The sequence below is a fragment of the Ovis aries genome, chromosome 7, assembly GCF_016772045.2.
Source record: "Ovis aries strain OAR_USU_Benz2616 breed Rambouillet chromosome 7, ARS-UI_Ramb_v3.0, whole genome shotgun sequence".
In the NCBI taxonomy this organism is placed as follows: domain Eukaryota; kingdom Metazoa; phylum Chordata; class Mammalia; order Artiodactyla; family Bovidae; genus Ovis; species Ovis aries.
The window spans coordinates 2,044,235-2,064,811 of NC_056060.1; the positions used below are offsets into that span (position 1 = coordinate 2,044,235).

Below are 20,577 nucleotides of genomic sequence, written 5' to 3' on the forward strand. Positions count from 1 at the left end.
TGAATATTCATTGGAAGGACGGATGCTGAAGCTGAAACTCCAATACTCTGGCCACCTGATGCGAAGAACTGACTCATTGGAAAAGTCCCTGATGCTGGGAAAGATTGAAGGCAGGAAGAGAAGGGGACAACAGAGGATGAGATGGTTGGATGGCATCACCAACTTAATGGACATGAATTTGAGTAAACTCCGGGAGTTGTTGATGGACAAGGAGACCTGGCGTACTGCAGTTCATGGGGTCACAAAGAGTAGAACATGACTGAGCAACTGAACTGAACTGAACTGAACTTCAGTTCTGGGAAAAAACCCTAAGAGTCACAAGATGGTGGGGCTGGAAGGGATCCTAGAGATTTTTCAGTCTCACCAATGAAGACAGTGGAGCTCTGGAAGATTATGTCGCTTGACTGTGGTCCCCCAGAGAGGCCTTATCATCATGAGCATGGGACACACAGGGTGGGCTTACACCCCTCACTCAGAGCCCAACCTCTAGCGCTCCCTGGGCAAGTGGCCCTGCAAGATGCTGCCCCACAGAGCCTCCCAGAGGCTGCCCCATGCTCAGGAGCCCCTGTATGTGCTCTAAAAGTCCTGAGCAGAAGCACTGTTGAGCTCCCAAATGAAGCAGGCTTTGGCCAGATTGTTCACAGACTTTGTGACAATTCTCCCACATGCATATTCATCATGAAGGCGAGTGTTTCTATATTTGAAACTACATTTTTTTTTGTTTGTTTTGGGTGATTGTGTGGCTTGGATTTTTGTTTTTAATTCTTCTCTGAGAATAAAGAGAAGGAAAAATCCTACATTGCTTTCAGCTTGTGCAGCCTCCCCAGAGGTGTGAGATGTAAACAGTCTGTTTCCTGTACGGCTTTCCCAAGGGCACTGAACATGTGATGATATTTAATTGGCTGTTCCATGTCTTCAGTGCCTTGGTACAATAGCAGATACGATCATGAAATAAGAAAGAGCATCTGTGGCTGAATCACAGAGAAGGGGAGCAGCTCGGGAGAAAAGAGCAGCTTCCACAGGCAGTTCAGGCCTCAGACAAATGATCTGAGAGGAGACGTTTGTGAGATTATTTTCCCCTTTTAAACAGAGCAGTATTTAAGAAGTCTGAGTTGGGAGGGACCACACTTGGTTACTTGTTCATGCATTCTTCTCCCCCTAAGATGCAACCCAGGCATGGGTATGTATGCCTGCTTTTAAGGAATAAACCTTGGTTGTTGTTTTCAAAGGAAGGGATAGTAATAATAGTAACTATGGAGTATTTTTTCTAAGTGCTTGTTTCTTTGTTTTTTTAATAAAATGTATTTTTTAGGGCAGATTTAGATTTACGAAAGTTTCAGTGGAAAGTACAGAGATTTCCCACATTCCCCTATTATTAACATTTTTCATTCACGTGGTACGTTTGTTACAGTTGATGAGTCAAATCGATATATTATTAACTGAAGTCCATAGTTTATATTAGGGCCCACTCTTTGTGTTGTATATTCTGTGGGTTTTGAAAACTGTGTAATGATGTGCAGCCCTTACAGATTCAGAACAGTTTCACCGCTCTAACAATCCCCTGTGCTCCACCGGCCTGCTCCCCACCACCAAAGCCCTGCAACCACTGACCTATTTACTATGGCTAATAGTTCTGCCTTTTCCAGAATATGCCGTTAGAATCATACAGTAGACCTGTATTTTTAAGATTAGGGTTTTTTTTTTTTAAGGTAAATGGACCCTTTTTAGGCATACAGGTCTATGAGTTTTAACAAATGTGTACAGGAGTATAAGCACCGCCGCATTCAAGATGCAGACTGCCTCCGTCACGCAAGCAGCTCCTTCATGGCCTTTGCTGTGAATTGTTTGATGCGGACTCTCAGTCCTCAGACCTTTGAGAAAGGCGCTCCTGTCATGGCCATTTAATAAGGAATCTAGGACAGAGAGCTTTCCTGATTAGCTCAGGGGCATACAGTTACTAGAGAGGTGGGGCTAGTATTCGAATCTTGGTGATCTGATTCCACAATTCATTTGTTACTGCCTGGTTATAGCGTCTTAATGTCCTACCTGTATGCTCCAAACAATGAAATTGTATTTTATCATACAACATAGTGTTCAAAAGAATCTCCTAGTTCAGTTCAGTTGCTCAGTCATGTCTGACTCTTTGAGACCCCATGGACTGCAGCACACCAGGCCTCCCTGTCCATCACCAACTCCCGGAGTTTACTCAAACTCATGTCCATCACGTCGGCGATACCATCCAACCATCTCATCCTCTGTTGTCCCCTTCCCCTCCTGCCTTCAATCTTTCCTACCATCAGGGTCTTTTCCAATGAGTCAGTTCTTCACATTAGGTGGCCAAATTATTGGAGTTTCAGCTTCAGCATCAGTCCTTCCAATGAATCTCCTAATTTAATAATAAACGTCCACCTCCTCCCCCAACAAAAAACAGAAACGGCTTTCTCAAAGCCCCAAAGGGAGCGGCCAGATGGAACCAGAACCCAGGACTCCTGGCTTTAAATAAACCCTCAAGAGCATGCTTTGCTTGTAATAGACACTTTATAAGTATCTCTTCATAGGAACTGAAATATAGTCACATTCTCAGGGAAAATGAGGACAAGTCAGGATGACTGTGAGTCTGAGAAGCACTAAGGCTTTGAGGCCATGTAGTGTTCTCTCCACACCCCCGTCAGAATGTTGAGAAGAAAGCCTGACAGAAGAATCTGGAGAGCAGGGGTGCAGCATTAGGATACAGTGCCTTTGGGGCTTTGGGCTAATGACAAGAGATACAGAAGAGCAGAATGCACATATGAAAATAGAAAATGTACATTACATGGCCTCACTTTTCCCCCTCCCTCCCCTTCCACCACCTTTTGGAGAAAAGTGTGACTGTCTACAGCCCATCCCTGAAGGCGGTCTAGAACGCCTGTCCCCTGACTGAAGCTCATTAGCAGATTATTTGGCCTCTCCATAGAAGGGATACTTAGAAAATGGTTCGTGTTTTGCAGGATGTTAAGTCTCTATTATGAATATTCAGTGTGGGGAGGAAGGCTGATGGTTCTAGTCTCCAGCAGTATTTATGTAAGCAGCCAGCAATGGCTTGTTGTATTATTACCTGTTAGTATGGCTATGATTTTCGTTTCCCTTGAGTTAAACTTTTCCTAAGCCAGAGCTGAAGTAATCAAAGAAGTTCCCTTATTAAATGATAAATATTGGAGTTAAAGTTACTTTTTTAGGCAACAGTATTTGTCAATTGGCTATTAAGGGAGGGTATACCAAGCTGGAAATGAGAAGAAGTATAATTAACAAGTTTTCCTGCTCTCAACTAACTCATGGACTATATGAAAAAATACCAACAAATAACTAGAGAGCAACCAGGTTTTCTCATGTTAGGACAATAGCGAGTTTGGAGAAGAACATTTTGTTGACATTAGAGTATGTACAGGGGTTTCATGGAGCTTGATACATCATAAGAGACGAATAGGATTTAAGTAAGTGGCTGAACCAATACCTGGTACCTAGAATGCTCTCAATAATCATTTGTTGAATAAAAAAAGAAGGAAAATATGTATCTTACAGGTGGAACAGTTTGGGCAGAGGCACAGAGATAGAACTGATTGAGTCCAGCCTGACCTGACCAGGGCAGAGAGACGTAGAGCTGAACTGGGCGGGGTAGAGTAACACTAGACTGCAGCTGCCCAGCAGGCAGACATTTCACTGACACCTTCCACATGCTGCCAGCTATAGTAAGGATGACTCATCTCACTCGAGTCTCACAACAGTCATCAGAAATGAATTCTTACTATCTCTGTTGTACGTGTGACTATTTCAGCTTTGAGCAGTAAAGGAATCTTAAAATAACACACTCAGTGATCAATAGGTTAGTGGTTCATACCCGTTCTCAGACTCTAAGGCCCTGGTTCTCTCCACCGTGTCACACTTTCTCAGGAGATGGGTTTGCAAGTAATGTAATAAAGCCTAATCACTTTTGTTCTTAAGGAGAAAAGGGATACAGTTAAGTGATTTAGGAAACTGTTCACTGGGCTGCTTACTACAGACAGGAGTATTAAAGGACGAGAATGGATATTGGGGGGCCCAGATGAAAAGGCTGAAATGAATAGTGGCAGCAGTGATGGGAAGGGCAAATATTAAAGCTATTTGAGACAAACTAGAGTAATGAAGCTTAGGTATAGGTTAGACATGAAGGATGACGGATGAGGGGAGCAGTTCAGTTCAATCAAAAGATTCGAGGGCTGAAAGAGGAGAAGAAACTGATACTGCCTGGGAACAAAAAGACGGTTCTGGGAAACAGAATCTTGTGGGTGAGGGAAAGAGGATGACAAGCTCAATTCGGGACATGTTGATTGGGAAGTGATAACCCAAGACATAAATGGAAATATGCTACAGGCATCTAAAAATATGGGTCTAGACAAAGATCAGGCTCAAATATAAAATGGGAAACCTTCTGAGTTGAATACAGACTCTGTCAACAGACAAGTGCAGAACAGAGCTGACATCACACCCATGATGATGCAGAAAGACAAAGAGAAGCCAGGAGAGCCACCACAGGGAGCAGCTGGAGAAGTGGAAGGACAGCAGAGCCGATAGATGGCCAGACGGATAAGTGGGCCGAGAAGTTATCATGAAGGTGAGATGGCAGAGGGGTATGGGGAAAATGACTAGCTCCCGACACTGTCAAATGACTTAAAGACACTCTATGAGTTAGAATACTGGCTGAGATTCTATAACTGAAAATGCAAAACGGCCGCATTAAAAGGTTCAGGGTTGGGATGATAATTCCACAATCATCAGAGTCCCAGGATTCTTCTGCTTTATTGCTCTGCCTCCTTAACACTGGGTGCAGTGGATTGAATGTGTGTATCCCTCAAAATTATATGTAAAATCCCAACTGCCAGTGTGAGGTTATTAGGAGATGGGGAGTTGGAGAGGTGAACCAGGAAACTACGGGTTAATGCTCTTGTAGAAGTACTCCAGAGAGCTCTCCTGCCCTTCTACCATGTCAGGATACCACAGGAGGTGGCAGTCTGCAACCCGCAAGAGGGCTCTTACCAGAACCTGACTGATGGCGGCCTCACTTCAGATTCCAGAACTGTGAGAAATCAATTTCTGCTGTTTATCAGCTTCCCAGTTGATGCTCCATGGTTATAGCAGTCTAAACTGGGCTTTGTTCTCATGGTTTAAGTCAGTTCCTCCAGTTGTTGGCATCACCTCTGTATTCAAGTTTGCAGAAAGAAGGAAAAGAGGAATGGGAAAGGCCAACCTTGGAAGTTGCACATTTCAATTTGCCATGACTGTCCTTGGTTACAGGGAATCTGGGAAATGTAAATCTTTGTCTGGGCAGCCACGTGCTCACCTGACTCTCAGCTTCACACTTTGTAATGAGGGAGCATGGATGTGGGGGAAACATTAGCCATCTCCATCTCGAATGGAAAGGATAATAATAATTCAGAAAAGACCCTTTTTGACAAGCGGTTGGCTATTTAAAAGGCCTATTTAACTTTTCTTCCTGCCTCCAGTCTTACTGTCTTCCAAACCATTGTCCACACAGCAATTAAAATTAGTTTTCCAAAGTGTCTCATTCCTCTGCTTAAATGCTGCCTTGACTCCTCAGCACTTTTAGGATGAAGCGTAACCTCTAAGTGTAGCTGTTGTCATTCCAGTCCTACCTGCCTTTGAAGACTCACCTCTGTTCTCTTCCCCATAGAGTCCATTACACCCTACGTTGTTCCCTCAGGGGCTCCCTGGTGGCTGAGATGGTAAAGAGTTAGCCTTCAATTCAGGAGACCCAGGTTCAATTCCTGAGTCAAGAAGAGCCACTGGACAAGGAGATGGCAACCCGTCCCAGTACTCTTGGCCGAAGAACCGCATGCACAGAGGAGCTGAGTGGGCTCCAGTCCCCAGGGTTCCAAGGAGTCGATGTGACTGAGGACCAGCTTCCACTCGTTCCCTCACCCTGCTTCTCATGCTGACTGGCAGCTCCTCTCCCTCCCTCTCCTGTTCCCTCTTCTTAGTATACTTGCCCCAGTTCTGCCTGGATTCTTGTGATCTTCTTTATAGCCTAGACGCTGCCCCCACCAGGACCCCTTCTTAGGTCTCCAGGACAGAGTTAGCCATTACGGTGGTTGTTCTTCTCTCACTCAGTCGTGTCCAACTCTTTGCGACCCCATGGCCTGCAGCACGCCAGGCTTCCCTGTCCTTCACTATCTCCCAGAGCTTGCTCAGACTCATGTCTGTTGAGTCCATGATGCCATTCAACCATCTCATCCTCTGTCATCCCCTGTTCCTCCTGCCTTCAATTTTTACCAACATCAGGGTCTTTTCCAGTGGGTCAGTTCTTTGCATCAGGTGGCCAAATTATTGGAGCTTCAGCTTCAACATCAGTCTTTCCAATGAATATTCAGGACTGATCTCCTTTAGGATGGACTGGTTGGACCTCCTTGCAGTCCAAGGGACTCTCAAGAGTCTTCTCCAACACCACAGTTCAAAAGCATCAATTCTTTGGTGCTCAGCTTTCTTTATAGTCCAACTCTCACATCCATACATGACCACTTGAAAAACCATAGCTTTGACTAGACGTACCTTTGTTGGCAAAGTAATGTCTCTGCTTGTTAATAAGCTATCTAGGTTTGTCATTGCTTTTCTCCCAAGGAGTAAACGTCTTTTAATTTCATGGCTGCAGTCACCATCTGCAGTGATTTTGGAGCCCAAGAAAATAAAGTCTGTCACTGTTTCCATTGTTTCCCCATCTGTTTGCCATGAAGTGATGGGACCCTATACCATGATCTTAGTTTCTTGAATGTTGAGTTTTAAGCCAACTTTTTCATCCTCCTCTTTCACTTTCATCAAGAGGCTCTTTAGTTCTTCACTTTCTGCCATAATGGTGGTGTCATCTGCATATCTGAGGTTATTGATATTTCTTCCGACAATCTTGATTCCAGCTTGTGCTTCATCCAGCCCAGCATTTTGCATGAAGTACTCTGCATATAAGTTAAATAAGCAGGGTGACAATATGCAGCTTTGATGTACTCCTTTCCCAATTTGTAACCTGCCCATTGGTCCACGTCCAGTTCTAACTGTTGCTTCCTGACCTGCATACCGGTTTCTCTGAAGTATATACGTGCCATGTATTCTTGTCCTGTACCCAGAGTGTCATGTGAGTCATGTATCCAAATCCGCCTTGCAATGCTTGGCTTCTCTGTGTTACCTGCTAAACTCTCAGCTCCTGGAAGAAAAAGAAGCCACTGTGCAGATCAGAGTGCCTGGAGGTTAGCACAGTGACTAGTACAGAGTAAGAGACTGAACAGTATTGGTTGCGTGAAAGGAAGGAATAATTCTAATGAGAGAAAAACTAAAAAGCTATTATTTATCAAAGCGGTGAAAACACTTTAGATTTCCTGTCCATTTTCTGTTGTTTCTTTGGCTCAGGCTCTGCAACATAATGAGGAACTTATTAATATGCTGACAAATGGCAAAGAAAATGAACTACTTTTACAAGAAACATTAGACTGTGGCATTTATCTTACAACCTGAAACACTGCTGAATGTCATGATTCCATGTCTTAGAGCTAGTCAGATTGTTTTTGGCAATGCCCCTTTCAAGGGAGGGAAAATTGCCTATTGTAAAGGAAGCATCCACAACCCACTATTTAGCAGAGCTGTAAGAGCTTATTTGCTTATTACCATGACAACCACCAGCCCAACACTGCACATTAGTGTACTTGTCTAGACAGTACCAAATTCATCAGCACTTCCTCTGCTGTGTGCCTGATTTTAAACAGGCAGGTGTGGCTCCAAGGTGCTACAGGGAAAGAAAAAAAATGTTCTTTCCATGTGGGCAGATGAGAGTGTTGAAGGTATCCTATGAGTGTCTAAATGGCTAGCATTGAAGTATGCACTAATTTGAAAGCTCTAGTTAGTCTGTGTTTTTCTTTTTTAATAAAACCTTACTAGAAATAAAGAACTAGAAATACATCCATATGGTTTGCCAACTGTGTCTAAAAATACTTTATATGAAAGAAGGAGCTTACTAACTTTCAAATTTATGACAAACTAAAAATCAAAAATGTCTTTTAATTACACTTTTCTTCTTGTCAACAGTATTTCAGCTCAAAGACACCCAAAGCCATAAACCAGACATCTATTGACAAGGGAGGAATCTGAGAAAGACTCAGCCCTGTGGATCCAGTCTCTTGAGCCCTGCCGAATCTCTGGGCTGGGCATTCCTTGGTCAGAGCTCTCCTGAGACTTGGTCTTAAATCTCTGGCAGTGCTGGAAAATCAAATAGCAAGTGTCCTCTGGGAATATTTTGGAATGGAGGACCTGGAAAGAACACATGTATATGTACCCTGGAAATTGATGCAACCAGTAGTTTTAACTAAGTTCACGGGTATGAATAGAAACTTTGAATTCTATTTGTGTATAGTTAACTATGTGACTGGTAACTCTGTGAGCAATTTATTTTAATTTGATAGTCAATAACTGAGGTTAGGCAGGGACATTTGGCCCAGGCTTTATATTCACAAAGGGCAGCAAACTTAGAAAGTTGACCTTGTCTCCAAACAAGGACATACAAAGAGTCAGATGTGCTGACAGAATGGAACCAGACTGCGTGCATCATAAGCCTAAGCCTGAGGCCCTTGCTGGACCATACTGTTTTGCAGAGCACTGTGAGAGTGCAGAGTTTATAAATTCCATCATTATTGCATGGAGAACACAATTATAGCACATTAATTTGTATGTGTAAAAAGCATTGTTTTTTTTAAAAAAATAAGTAAATAACATGGAAAAGAAAATGTGTTTCCCATGTCTTCTTTTTTGAAAATATATGTTGCTGCTGTTTGTTGTTCATTTGCCCAGTCATGCCCAACTCTTTGTGACCCCATGGACTGCAGCATGCCAGGCTTCCATGTCCTTCACTGTCTCCCAGAGTTTGCCCAAACTCATGTCCATTGAGTCAATGATACCATCCAACCATCTCACCCCCTTCTCCTCATGCCTTCAATCTTCGCTAGTATCAGGGTCTTCTCCAGTGAGTCAGTTCGCATCAGGTAGCCAAAGTATTGGAGCTTCAGCTTCAGCATCCATCCTCCCAATGAATATTCAGAATTGATTTTCTTTAGGATTAACTGGTTTGATCTCCTTGCTGTCCAAGGGACTCTCAAGAGTATTCTCCAGCATCACAGTTTGAAAGCATCAATACTTTGGTGCTCAGCTTTCTTTATGGTCCAACTCTCACATCTGTACATGACCACTGGAAAAATCATAGTATTGACTATATGGACTTTCGTCAGCAAAATCATGTCTCTGCTTTTTTTTTTTTTTTTTTGACATTTGATAGGAGATTTATTTACATTTTAACATAAATTATTTGATCTGGGGGTCAGATATAATTTTTCATTTCAACAGGACTTTCACATGATTGCAGTCACAAAATTGGCACTATTAAAAAATAAAATCAGAGCTAGACAAAGTATGCAGTTTTATGCCAATTTAAATCTCAACAGGCACACTCCCTTCCCCCTACTCATGATGTTCAAACAAATCTGCTGTGAGCTTACTAAAACGCAGGTCACAGATGACTGTTTACAAAATAAAACCTCTTTTCCTGGTGCTACTCGTTTTGTTGTAGAAAAATATTACAAATAAAAATTAGTGCTGTTCAAGGTGTTCATTTCAAAGTCACATATGATACGCAGGTTCAAGCCAGCTTTTCCTCCTGTATAAAGACATCACAATACACAAAATGAAGACTGAATTACTGATCAACCACTTCCCCCTCGATAATGACACAGTTTACTATGCTGACATTAAAAATGAGAGTGAAAACATTTCCAGGTATTGAATACATGTATAATTTGCTCCTAGTCTGAAATTCAGAAAAAAATGCTACAGAAACATGATAAAATTTATATTTCTTTGTGATACAAGAAATTTGTCTAAAAAATTTGTAATTATAAAACAAAGTTGCTCTTTATAAAGAAATGGCTAACTTTTTCCCTCCATGGTTAGATTCTTACTTGGAGATGACTCCAATTTTCAGCTGGGCTCTCTTTTCCTGGGGGTGTGGGGAGAGGTGGATCATAGTTAATATTATACAGCACATTCAATAAACCTAGGGATGTTCCAGAGGACTACAGCGCACAATCTGCCAAACTGTAATAGTTTCCTGTCTTGTGATTATGTAAATTTTAAAGAAAAGAGGTCTCTTACAAGCTATATACAGCAGTTTACACTTCAGTGTTTCTCTCTCACACAGTTCAAATTGATTGATGACAAGCACTTGTCACATAAACTTCTGTAGGCGCATCTCCATTCCGTCGCTTCACTGGAGGGGCAAGGTCTTCTGTGGGATCATAATTCTGGATTCCATTTTCTGAATAAGCGGGACTGTATAATATACTAGTTCTTCCCAATCATGTTTATGCCATGCTGCATTCCGTATATCTTCCCTGGTCTGAAGATCCTTGTAAGCCCAAAGATGGTGCACCATATAGAGCTGCCCAGTTTGGGAGAAGAAGCCTCCAACTGCTTCATTGCCATCCTGTCTGAAGCGAAGAGCACAAGCCCAGTGATTGCAAGCCCAGTGATTGCCCCATTGAAACATAGTTCCTGGTTGGAGCTGGCAGGATCTGAGTTCATATATGTTCAGTCCGGACTGTGGGATGGACTCATTCCAGAAACTGAATGCCACCCGCAGCTGATTCTCAAGAGAAGCCTGTTGCTTCTTGCCTTACGGAATTCCAAAATTCCTGATTTTCTGAGTTTATTCATCACCTCAGTGAGGGCTGGATAGCCTCCTTCATACCTCCTAAGGTGAACAGCTAGATCCTGCTCAGCATACCACGTGTTCCAAGTCCCCACCAAAGCAGAAGGGTAATGTTTATCTTCATGAAGCTTTGGCAACAACTCTTGACAAATTTTGTTGTATGCTTCTAGGCGTTCCGATGTCACATTGTGAACCTGTAATTTGTACAGACTGCTGGTTTCCTTTTTGGCTAGGAGGTTAGAGTGAGCATCTTTCTTTGGGTTAACTTTCTGGACAAACAAGGATTTTAGCCAGCCATCCTTTCGAGGTCTGTTATTGGGAGATGTCAGTTTCCAGAGCTGGGGCAGGAGGTGGCAGGGACTGGCCTGCCCAGGAAGCCGCTGCCCAGGGTGCGCAGCCCTCCAGCCACCGTCTTGCTCAGGTGCCTCGCTCCCAGGTCTCTGCTTTTTAATGTGCTGTCTAGAGTGTCAGACTTTATTTTGGGGGGCTCCAAAATCACTGCAGATGGTGACTGCAGCCATGAAATTAAAAGATGCTTACTGCTTGGACAGAAAGTTATGACCAACCTAGACAGCATATTAAAAAGCAGAGATATTACTTTGCCAACAAAGTTCCATCTAGTCAAGGCTGTGGTTTTTCCAGTGGTCATGTATGGATGTGAGAGTTGGACAGTGAAGAAGTCTGAGCGCCGAAGAACTGATGCTTTTGAACTGTGGTGTTGGAGAAGACTCTTGAGAGTCCCTTGGACTGCCAGGAGATCCAACCAGTCCATTCTGAAGGAGATCAACCCTGGGATTTCTTTGGAAGGAATGATGTTAAAGCTGAAACTCCAGTCAGTACTTTGGCCATCTCATGCAAAGAGTTGACTCACTGGAAAAGACCCTGATGCTGGGAAGGATTGGGGGCAGGAGGAAAAGGGGACGACAGAGGATGAGATGGCTGGATGGCATCACCGACTTGATGGACATGGGTTTGAGTGAACTCCGGGAGTTGGTGATGGACAGGGAGGCCTGGCGAGCTGTGATTCATGGGGTCACAAAGAGTCGGACACGACTGAGCGACTGAACTGAACTGAGGGTGGTCATAGCTTTTCTTTCAAGGAGCAAGCCTCTTTAATTTCATGGCAGCAGTCACCATCTGCAGTAACTTTGGAGCCCAAGAAAATAAAGGTCTCTCACTGTTGACATTTTTCCCCCATCTATTTGCATGAAGTGATGGGACCAGATGCCATGATCTTAGTTTTTGAATGTTGAGTTTTAAGTCAGCTTTCTCACTCTCCTGTTTCACCTTCATCAAGAAGCTTTAGTTCCTCTTTGCTTTCTGCCATTAGGGTGGTGTCATCTGCATATCTGAGGTTATTCATGTTACTCCCAGCAATCTTGAAAATATATAGTCTCATGAAAATGAAGAGGCCATGGTTCTCTTACGACAGAAGCCTCTGGGGTCAAGCATTGCTTTTATTAGTGTTTGGTCCAAGTCTTTTTGCTTGACTTTATGACTTGGTGGATGCTTAATAAAACATTAGTTTAATACATGTATGAATGAACCATGAATGTGAATAAACATGTTTTGGTTTCTAAACAAGGCCTCTTAAATTATATACAAATAACTATAAAATATGCCATGGTTAGCTAATAAAAGAAATGTCATATACATGCAGCAAACCCAGAAGAGTTTGATATCATCTCATTGAACTCTACAGCCAGAGAATCACCTAGAAGAACACTGAAATATCACTGATTGAGAAAAAACCAGTGGGAGAAGTAAACTTGAATGAATGGAAAGTGAACTCAAAATATTTTATTTTAAAAATTGAAGTTTTATTTTTCTCAAATTAATGTAACTTAGAATAGACTGTGGTCTAATAGAGGTCAAGCTCTCTCCTTAATAATAACAGCAAGAAGCCCTTTGTGCTGTTTCCTCCAGCTGCTTTAACAAATTTCCACAAATTTAGTGACTTAAAACAACACAAATTTGGAAAAGATCTTGATGCTGTGAAAGACTGAAGACAAAAGGAGAAGAGGGAAGCAGAGGATGAGAAAAATAGCATCACTGGCTCAATGAACATGAGTTTGAGCAAACTCCGGGAGATAGTGAAGGGCAGGAAAGCCTGGCGTGCTGCAGTCCGTGGCGGTCACAAAGAGTCAGACAAGACTTAACCACCAACAACAGCACGTTCCTAATGGTTTGTGTTATCTTGGGAATATTGTTTAAACCTATCTCAACTTCAGTTGGGAATGCATTTAGCTATGGGTAATAGAAAAGTTATCTTCATTAGTCTCTTAAATAAGGGTTTATAGTCTCACATAATAAAATCCAAAAATAGGCTGTTGAACCAGTATTTTTTTTTTTTCTTTTCATTCCTGGTCACAAAATGGCTGTGGCAGTTCCAGTCCTCACAATCACATACAAAGCAGGAAGGGAGAGTGGAGGAGAGATTCAGCCGTAGTTCAGTTCCTTTAAGCAAAAACCAACACACGTACAGCCAAAAGGATGTCCCAGACGCCCTAGCTGATTTCTACTTCGTGAGACATGAGTCTGAACTGTAGCACATACTCCTACAGCAGGACCAGCAAGAATGAATGCCTGGACTGAAGCAGGGCAAGTTTTCTCTTGGACACACTGAGGATTTTGTTAGCAATGAGGTTGGGATGATGGAATGAATGGATGTCAGGCAGGCACCCAATTGTGCCTACCACGTTCCCACTTTGCAAAATGAAGTTAGCGACACCTAACCTACAAACTCTGTACAGTCCTATGAGTTGTGTGTATGTGTGTGTTTTGTGTTAGTCACTCAGTCGTGTCCAGCTCTTCACGACCCCATGGACTGTATCCTACCAGGCTCCTCTGTCCGTGGGAATCTCCAGTCAAGAATACTGGAGTGGGATCTTCCCAACTCAGGGATCAAACTTGGGTCTCCGTGAGGTTCTGATAGGATCACATATGTGGAAGAGCTTTGCAGAATGCCTTGCAAACTACTGAGTAGTTTATTTTATGCGCAAATTAGAAAGTATTCTATCCTACACTCAACTAAGTACATAGTAGGTACACAAGTATTTATTTAGATTTTATGTTGAAAAGTAAACTTACCCTCCACTTCTGACAGAGGACTTTTATAAAATAATGCTATACACTGGGCTGATATGGTTTTTTCTTCTTTTGGAATGTATAGATTATCACCATGGTAATAACAGTAACCATAACAGCAAAGACTATCAACATTTCATTACAATTTAATGACAGAAAGGAAGGAAAAATATCTTGTCATTTTAGTTGTGCGGGAGAGTTTTGGTAAGAACACACTGTTACTTGGCCAGTAACATCTGTGCTTTTAAGAAACCCACACAAAAGCCAAAATATTGGTTTTATAGCTGATTGTAAAAAGTCATCATTCTGAGGCATAGTGTCCTGGAGTGTCACGGGGAGATAGGAGCCGAGTGGGAAACACATTTTGAATCATCCACATCACTTCCTGTGACTCTGGTCATTGGTCTTCATGCTCTGGAAGGAGGATACCTTCTGGTCCCTCAGCTAGTGAAAGCAAACTGCATCGCACCCTTAGGTTCCCTCTCATTTAATTTTTAAAGAACAATTTATCATGCTGTGAAGCTCTGTTAAATATTAGGCTAAAACTTTATTTATTATTTGTTATGCTAAAGCTAATGAAGGGGACAACAGAGAACGAGTTGGTTGGATGGCTTCACTGACTCCATGGACATGAGTCTGAGCAAGCTTCAGGAGCTGGTGATGGACAGGGAGGCCTGGCGTGCTTCAGTCCATGGGGTTGCAAAGAGTTGAACTCGACTGAGCAACGGAACTGAACTGACTGAAAGATAATGTAGTTTATGTCAATGGGGATAAAGGCTGGATTTATTTTCTTCATTTTACTAAGCATTATGACTTCATGAAGATTTAGTCAATAGAGTATAATCCATCATCATCATGACGTCTAATCCTTTATTACTTCAAAAGGCATCTCTAGACAATATTGATGTTTTTCCCCCATAGATAAGTTTATATTATCTCACCTGTAAAACTGACAATAGCTCCTTAATTATTCAAGAAGTCCATGTTCAAAAATATCCAGTTGTCTCCAATATACCTTTTAGATCTGGTTTATAATATATAGACATAGATTATATATAAAAATAGCCTATATACGTATATTTCATATATATGTGTGTGTGCATGTGAAAACCGTGTATGAAGCATATGAATTGAATGAAACAAGGAATTGTTTTATGGTATTATGTAGGCTGGCAAGTCTGAAATCTGAAGAGCAAGCTGGCAGGTTAGATAGTCTCAGGCAGGAGCTTCTCCCTCAAGGAAACCTCAGTTTTGCTTTTAAGGCCTTTCAACTGATTAAATGAGACCCATCCACATTATCCCATGGATAATCTCTTTTCCTTAAAGTCAAGTGATTGTAGGCATTAACCACATCTATAAAATACATCCATAGTGATGCCTAGATCAGTGGTTAGCTGAAATCTGTCTGCTGTAGCCTAGCCAAGTTGACACCTAGAACTGAATTTCAGTGTTGTTTAGCTTTTTCTTCTAGTCCTGTGGTGTCCTACATGGTGACCACCAGCTCCTAATAAGCACTTGAAATATAGTTAGTCTGAACTCTAGAGTGCAATCCATACCAAATTTAGAAGACATAGTACAAATAAAGAGTATAAATGATCTCATTAATATTTTTTTATTTGGCTATCATTGTTTTTATTATTGCTTATATGAAATGATAGTATTTGAGGTATGCTGGATTAAAAATGTATTAACCACTACAATTAATTTTATTGATTCATTTTACTTTTTAAAGTAGATGACTAGACAATTTTAAATAATATATGTGGCAACATAAATATGTGGGGAGGGCAGTGCTACTCTAGCCTCTGTATTTTCTGTAGCCTAGAAATTAGACGCTAAAGATTTGATTCAGTTCAGTTCAGTTCAGTTCAGTCGCTCAGTTAGATTAATTCTGAAAGTGAAAGTGAAGTCACTCAGTTGTGTCCGACTCTTTGCGACCCCATGGACTATAGCCTATCAGGCTCCTCCGTCCATGGGATTTTCCAGGCAAGAGTGCTGAAGTGGATTGCCATTTCCTTCTCCAGATTAAGTCTAAACTATCCCCGTAAGACTGCATTGTCATGGAACTTCACATGAAGTAGAAAGTTATTATCTTTGCATGTACTATTAGTGATTTAGAGCTTGGTCGCAGGATTAAGGTGATGAACGCTGAGTCTCCCACGGTAAAATTAGGTTTATCTCCTTGTGACCAGAAGGAAATCCACATGGGGTCACTTTGCTGCCATAAGGACATTCTGTTTCTAATTGCCAATTTACCTAATGATTTCAATAGCCATTGATAATCCTTGCTTAAATAAATAATTTCATCAGAGGTTTCAAAAATAGCTCATGTTCAATTTTGTCATTTCTTGTACGTGAGTAATTACCATTCGTCCATCAAGTCGAGGGTTCCTGTTTAACTCAGATCATTTGCTATAAATACTTACTGAAAAGATTCTTGTCTCTTTCCTTTCATTCTTACCTCTCTCCGTCAATTGCCAGTTTTCAGTGTAAAGAATTGATTCAGTGAATGCCGTAAATGATGATAAATTACTTTTTTCTTGGTTTCTCCTTTTTCAATATCATTATAAACTTGTGGGTTTTCTTTACATACAGAATATCTTTCAGTCAACTTCAATCATTATTCTCTTCGACGCTTGAGTTTTTATACTTAAACTATGGGTGGCCCTTCAGTTTGGTTCCAGTGTCCTCTGACACAATCTCATTGATCCTGGGAAAGCAATATATCCCAGACCAGACTCACCATGTGCCTTCCTGCTCATATTTGAATCAATCATTTCTTTAAAAAAGCCTTGTATCAGGAAATGTGTTTAGAAACTAAGATCTTGTGCTTAGAGTCATAACTTTATTTACTTGTAATTTTATCTGAATTTTACAGTCATAAATTTGGGGTTGAAAAAATGAAGTTTTATTTCCCTATCAGCAAGCTGAACTTCCACTGATGTTAGTAAACACTTTCCCATCCAATTAAATTCAGTCCCTTCTGGATTTTTCTTAGGCTTAGTTGGATTAAAATTCAATCAAATTTAGATCTCTTTTGTTTTTTGCAATCCTTACCTTTTCCCCAAAGATAGTATAGATGTCAGGGTTGGGAAACACGAGCGTTTTCTGTTATCCTAGAACCTAAAAGGAGGCGTCATATTCATGCGTAGGATGCCAGCCTTTGAGAATAGCACAGGATCCTTTTTCAGCAGCATCCACACCTAAGATGTGTGTGTTCTCTCTGTTCCTTGGGCCCCAGGTCTCTGCAGTGCTCTCTGTCCGAGCTGCTAAGAATTTCTAGGTCTAATCATCCATTCACAACTGCTGCCACCTGCATCTGGATTGGAAGAACATTTAGGATGCTCTCTTCCCCTCCCTCTGGGCTCCCTCTGGGCCTGTCTTCCTGTTCTTTACCACATATTTCTACTTTAATGCTGGCTTCTCTTGAAGTGTTTTGTCTCCTACCCAAGACAATAAATACCACTAATTTTGGTGTAGGAGGCCAAAAGAAACACGAAGAAAGAAAGACTTGTGTTATTGTTTCCAAATATTGCTTTGCTGCACATCATTTTGGAAAGATTTGCTATTCCCTGCCTTAGCGCCTACCCTTTCTCACCTCCAGAATTTTGCTCATGTGTTCTTTTTGCATAGATTGACCTTTCCTACTCCCTCCCAGGCTCTGTATATTCAGATCCACCCATTCTTTGGGCCCACACAAGCCTAGAAAATAGTCCTTTCTCCTTCTATTCTAATTATACTTCATTTCTACCTTTCTTGTTGAACTTATTATTTTATTCATTATTCATTCTATGAACATATACTAAGAATTTTCTTCCTACCAAGGCTTTTGTGCCTTTAAAATCTGAACTGGATTGTATATTCTTTGGAAGGAGAATCAGTGTCTAGTTCATCGTTGTATTTCTGTGCTCATCAGATATTCACTCAGGAAGGCTGAGTGAATAAGCATGTAAATTGCTGACCACCCAGACTGCAGGAACCTTCCATTTTCTCTAGCTCCTAGGGCTCAGATGCCTAAATTCTTGGCTTTCCATACTTCTCTTTCAAACCTACTTTCGTCTGCACCTATTTTCTCTTTTTCCTTTCTAAGAGGAGAAAGAGATCCGTTTTCAACCTCAGACAAACCTTTCTACTCATCTTATGTCTAGAATACATCTCCTAATTTCCCTAGGATCTTGATTCAGCAGTGATCTCCCTTGTTCTCTCTTTACCCTTCCTGTTAGCTCCTTCCACTCAGCACATAAACAGGCTCTAGTGTTTCAGATCTTTTAAAGCCTTGTCCCTCTCTTACCCTAAAATGCTCCTACCTGCCTCTCTATCTTCATCTCCTGTAACTTGCAGCCCTAAAGCTACGTTCCTGTCATACTGAAATATCTGACCCTCTATCTTAGTTCACCTGTCTTTTTTGCTTTTCATATGCTCTTTTGCTTGAATACCTTCTCATTCTTTGCCTCCAAGTCTCAGCTCAAGCATTCTCTCCTCTGAGGAGTCCTCTACGGCTCCCACAGAAGAGATGGTCATAACTTCACCAGGTTCAACTCCCTTCTATAATTTCACCAGTTTCAGATGTGTTATAATTATCTGTTGATTTATCTGCCTCCCGCAAGTGACTGTGGGATCCTTGTGGGCAGTTACATGGTCTTATTAATAACATGTGTATTCCCAGTGGTTGGCTGTAGTAGGTCCTAAGGGTTTTAATTGATATACTGATTAATGAATAAACCAACGAGACTGACCATCTCCTTGTCTCTAGCTGCTCCACTGTGCCCAGGAAAAATCCGATGGTAGTTCAAGCCAACGTGTGTTCTTCCTGTAGCCAGTTCTGGCAAGGGCACCCTGACCTTGGCAAGGTTGTGTCATGTATTGAGTAGGAAATCAACTAACTTTCTTGTTTGTGTAATAGGCGGCCAAGGGAAAGATGTCTGTGTGTGGTGAGGACAGCAAATGAAAAGACCTTCTGTGCAAGGAATGTTCCTCTCTTTCATTTCACAGGAGTTACCTCCTTGGAATGTAAACCCTAATTCAAGGAGGGTTACAACAAATCTTGCTCACAAGGGCTAGGACAAGTAGACGGTTGTGGAAATCTTTATTCCAGTGTCTGAACTTTCTGCTAAAGCAAATCGGAAAAGAAAAAGAAAAAAAAACCTCATAATTATCCATCTTGGCTATAAGTCCTTTCTACCATTCATTGAGAATAAGTACTAGGGGAAAAAACCTAAAAAATAATCTAACAAAACCCATTCATTTTGCCCACCCTAATTCACATTTTGAAGATGAAGAGTCCAAGGTCCAGAGTAGTGGGAGGAAACCTGTCCAGGGTCTTGCAACCGGTAACTGGCAAAACTGTTATTTGATCTCAGGTTTCCTGATATCCCACCCAATACCTTTTCCACTTCATTATGCTAATTATATGCATAAATAGAAAAAGTACATGAAGAGGAAAAGAGATGCCCACAGCAGCTGGAATGTATTATGATACTGTAAGGAAATTTAACAACATACGTATGATTCCAAACATTACTGCATTTGTCATTTCCTTCTATGGATCTATGGCCTAAGTGTTGATCTTTCCTGATACTAAAAATATTTTAGTTTGAAATAATTGTTTCACATTTGGTTCTTCAACTACAAAATGCATGGTTCTACTTTGGAAGGATCATGAAATCAATGACAGAATTAATATGTGATAATGAAGCACAGTATTTCATAATGAAGTTGCCAGATTACCATTAGATAGCTCTTAAGAGCTGGGAAGGGTCTGAAGTTCCGCCATCCTTACAACCTTTCAAGTCAGCTTCATGGCTGCTGATGGAGACACAAAACTCCTGGGTTAGAATCATGAGTTAATCAGTCCTGGCGAGAGCAATAGTCGGAGCGCATTTGCCCTTGCACTGGTTTCCTGAACCCCAAGTCCTGCAGGGCAACATGGAGAAGGCTGGTGACGTCAGCGCTCACAGTGGGTGGGTGACAGCAGAGCCTGGAGGCCAGGGGGTCTGAGTCTTCCATAATATGGAGTAAGGCTGGCTGCCTTTTGCTGTAAAGGGAGATACCGTCTCTATCTCCAGAGGCTGCCTGCTGTACAAACAAAAACTATCCCTGGAAAACTCATCTGAAACAAAGATTGTCAGACTCTCTATTTATAAAACATGCAAAACCAAGATGGACCCACAGGATATCCCCTTGTACTAATATCTGCCTACTCATTTCTTTACAGTCTTGGCTTCTGGTGATTTTTTTCCAGGAGTATGCCAGCAGAAGCTGGGGCCACTCTGCTTAATCTGGCTGAGAGAAGCTGGGACTGAATCTGTGAATTAGTCTTACACAGCATTTAATTAAGGATACTCTCACCAAAACTTCAAGCAACAGGATGAGGCCATCTGCTGTGCTTACTTTAATTGTGCACCTAGGGCTCAGGCCCACTTAGCTAAATAAATCCCATAAACCATCCGTGTCTACTGTAGAAAGTGTCAAGTGGTTTCTCCTTGAATTGCTTGGCCTGAGGCATTAATCCAGGTGCAGTAAGATGTATTAGTGATTGGACAGATTCCATCTTGGCCTGCATGGAGGAAGGAAGTCTAGGAAGATTCTGTCCTCCAGACTAACTCTGGCCTGTGGATTGAGACTAACCTAAATGCCTTCCAGCACCAAAGTGAGTCATCAATCAGTTCAACTAAAGTCAGGGGGAAAACGTGTATTGTCTTTTTTAGTTGAAGGATTCCTTTCGT

The 20,577-nt window shown here is 41.6% G+C and overlaps 1 pseudogene; it reads right to left on the bottom strand.

Annotated features, from left to right (window-relative positions):
• Window positions 1-10,281: 10,281 nt before the first annotated feature.
• LOC101122282 (protein NipSnap homolog 2-like) overlaps window positions 10,282-20,577 on the bottom strand; it is a 44,420-nt pseudogene continuing 34,124 nt past the window's right edge.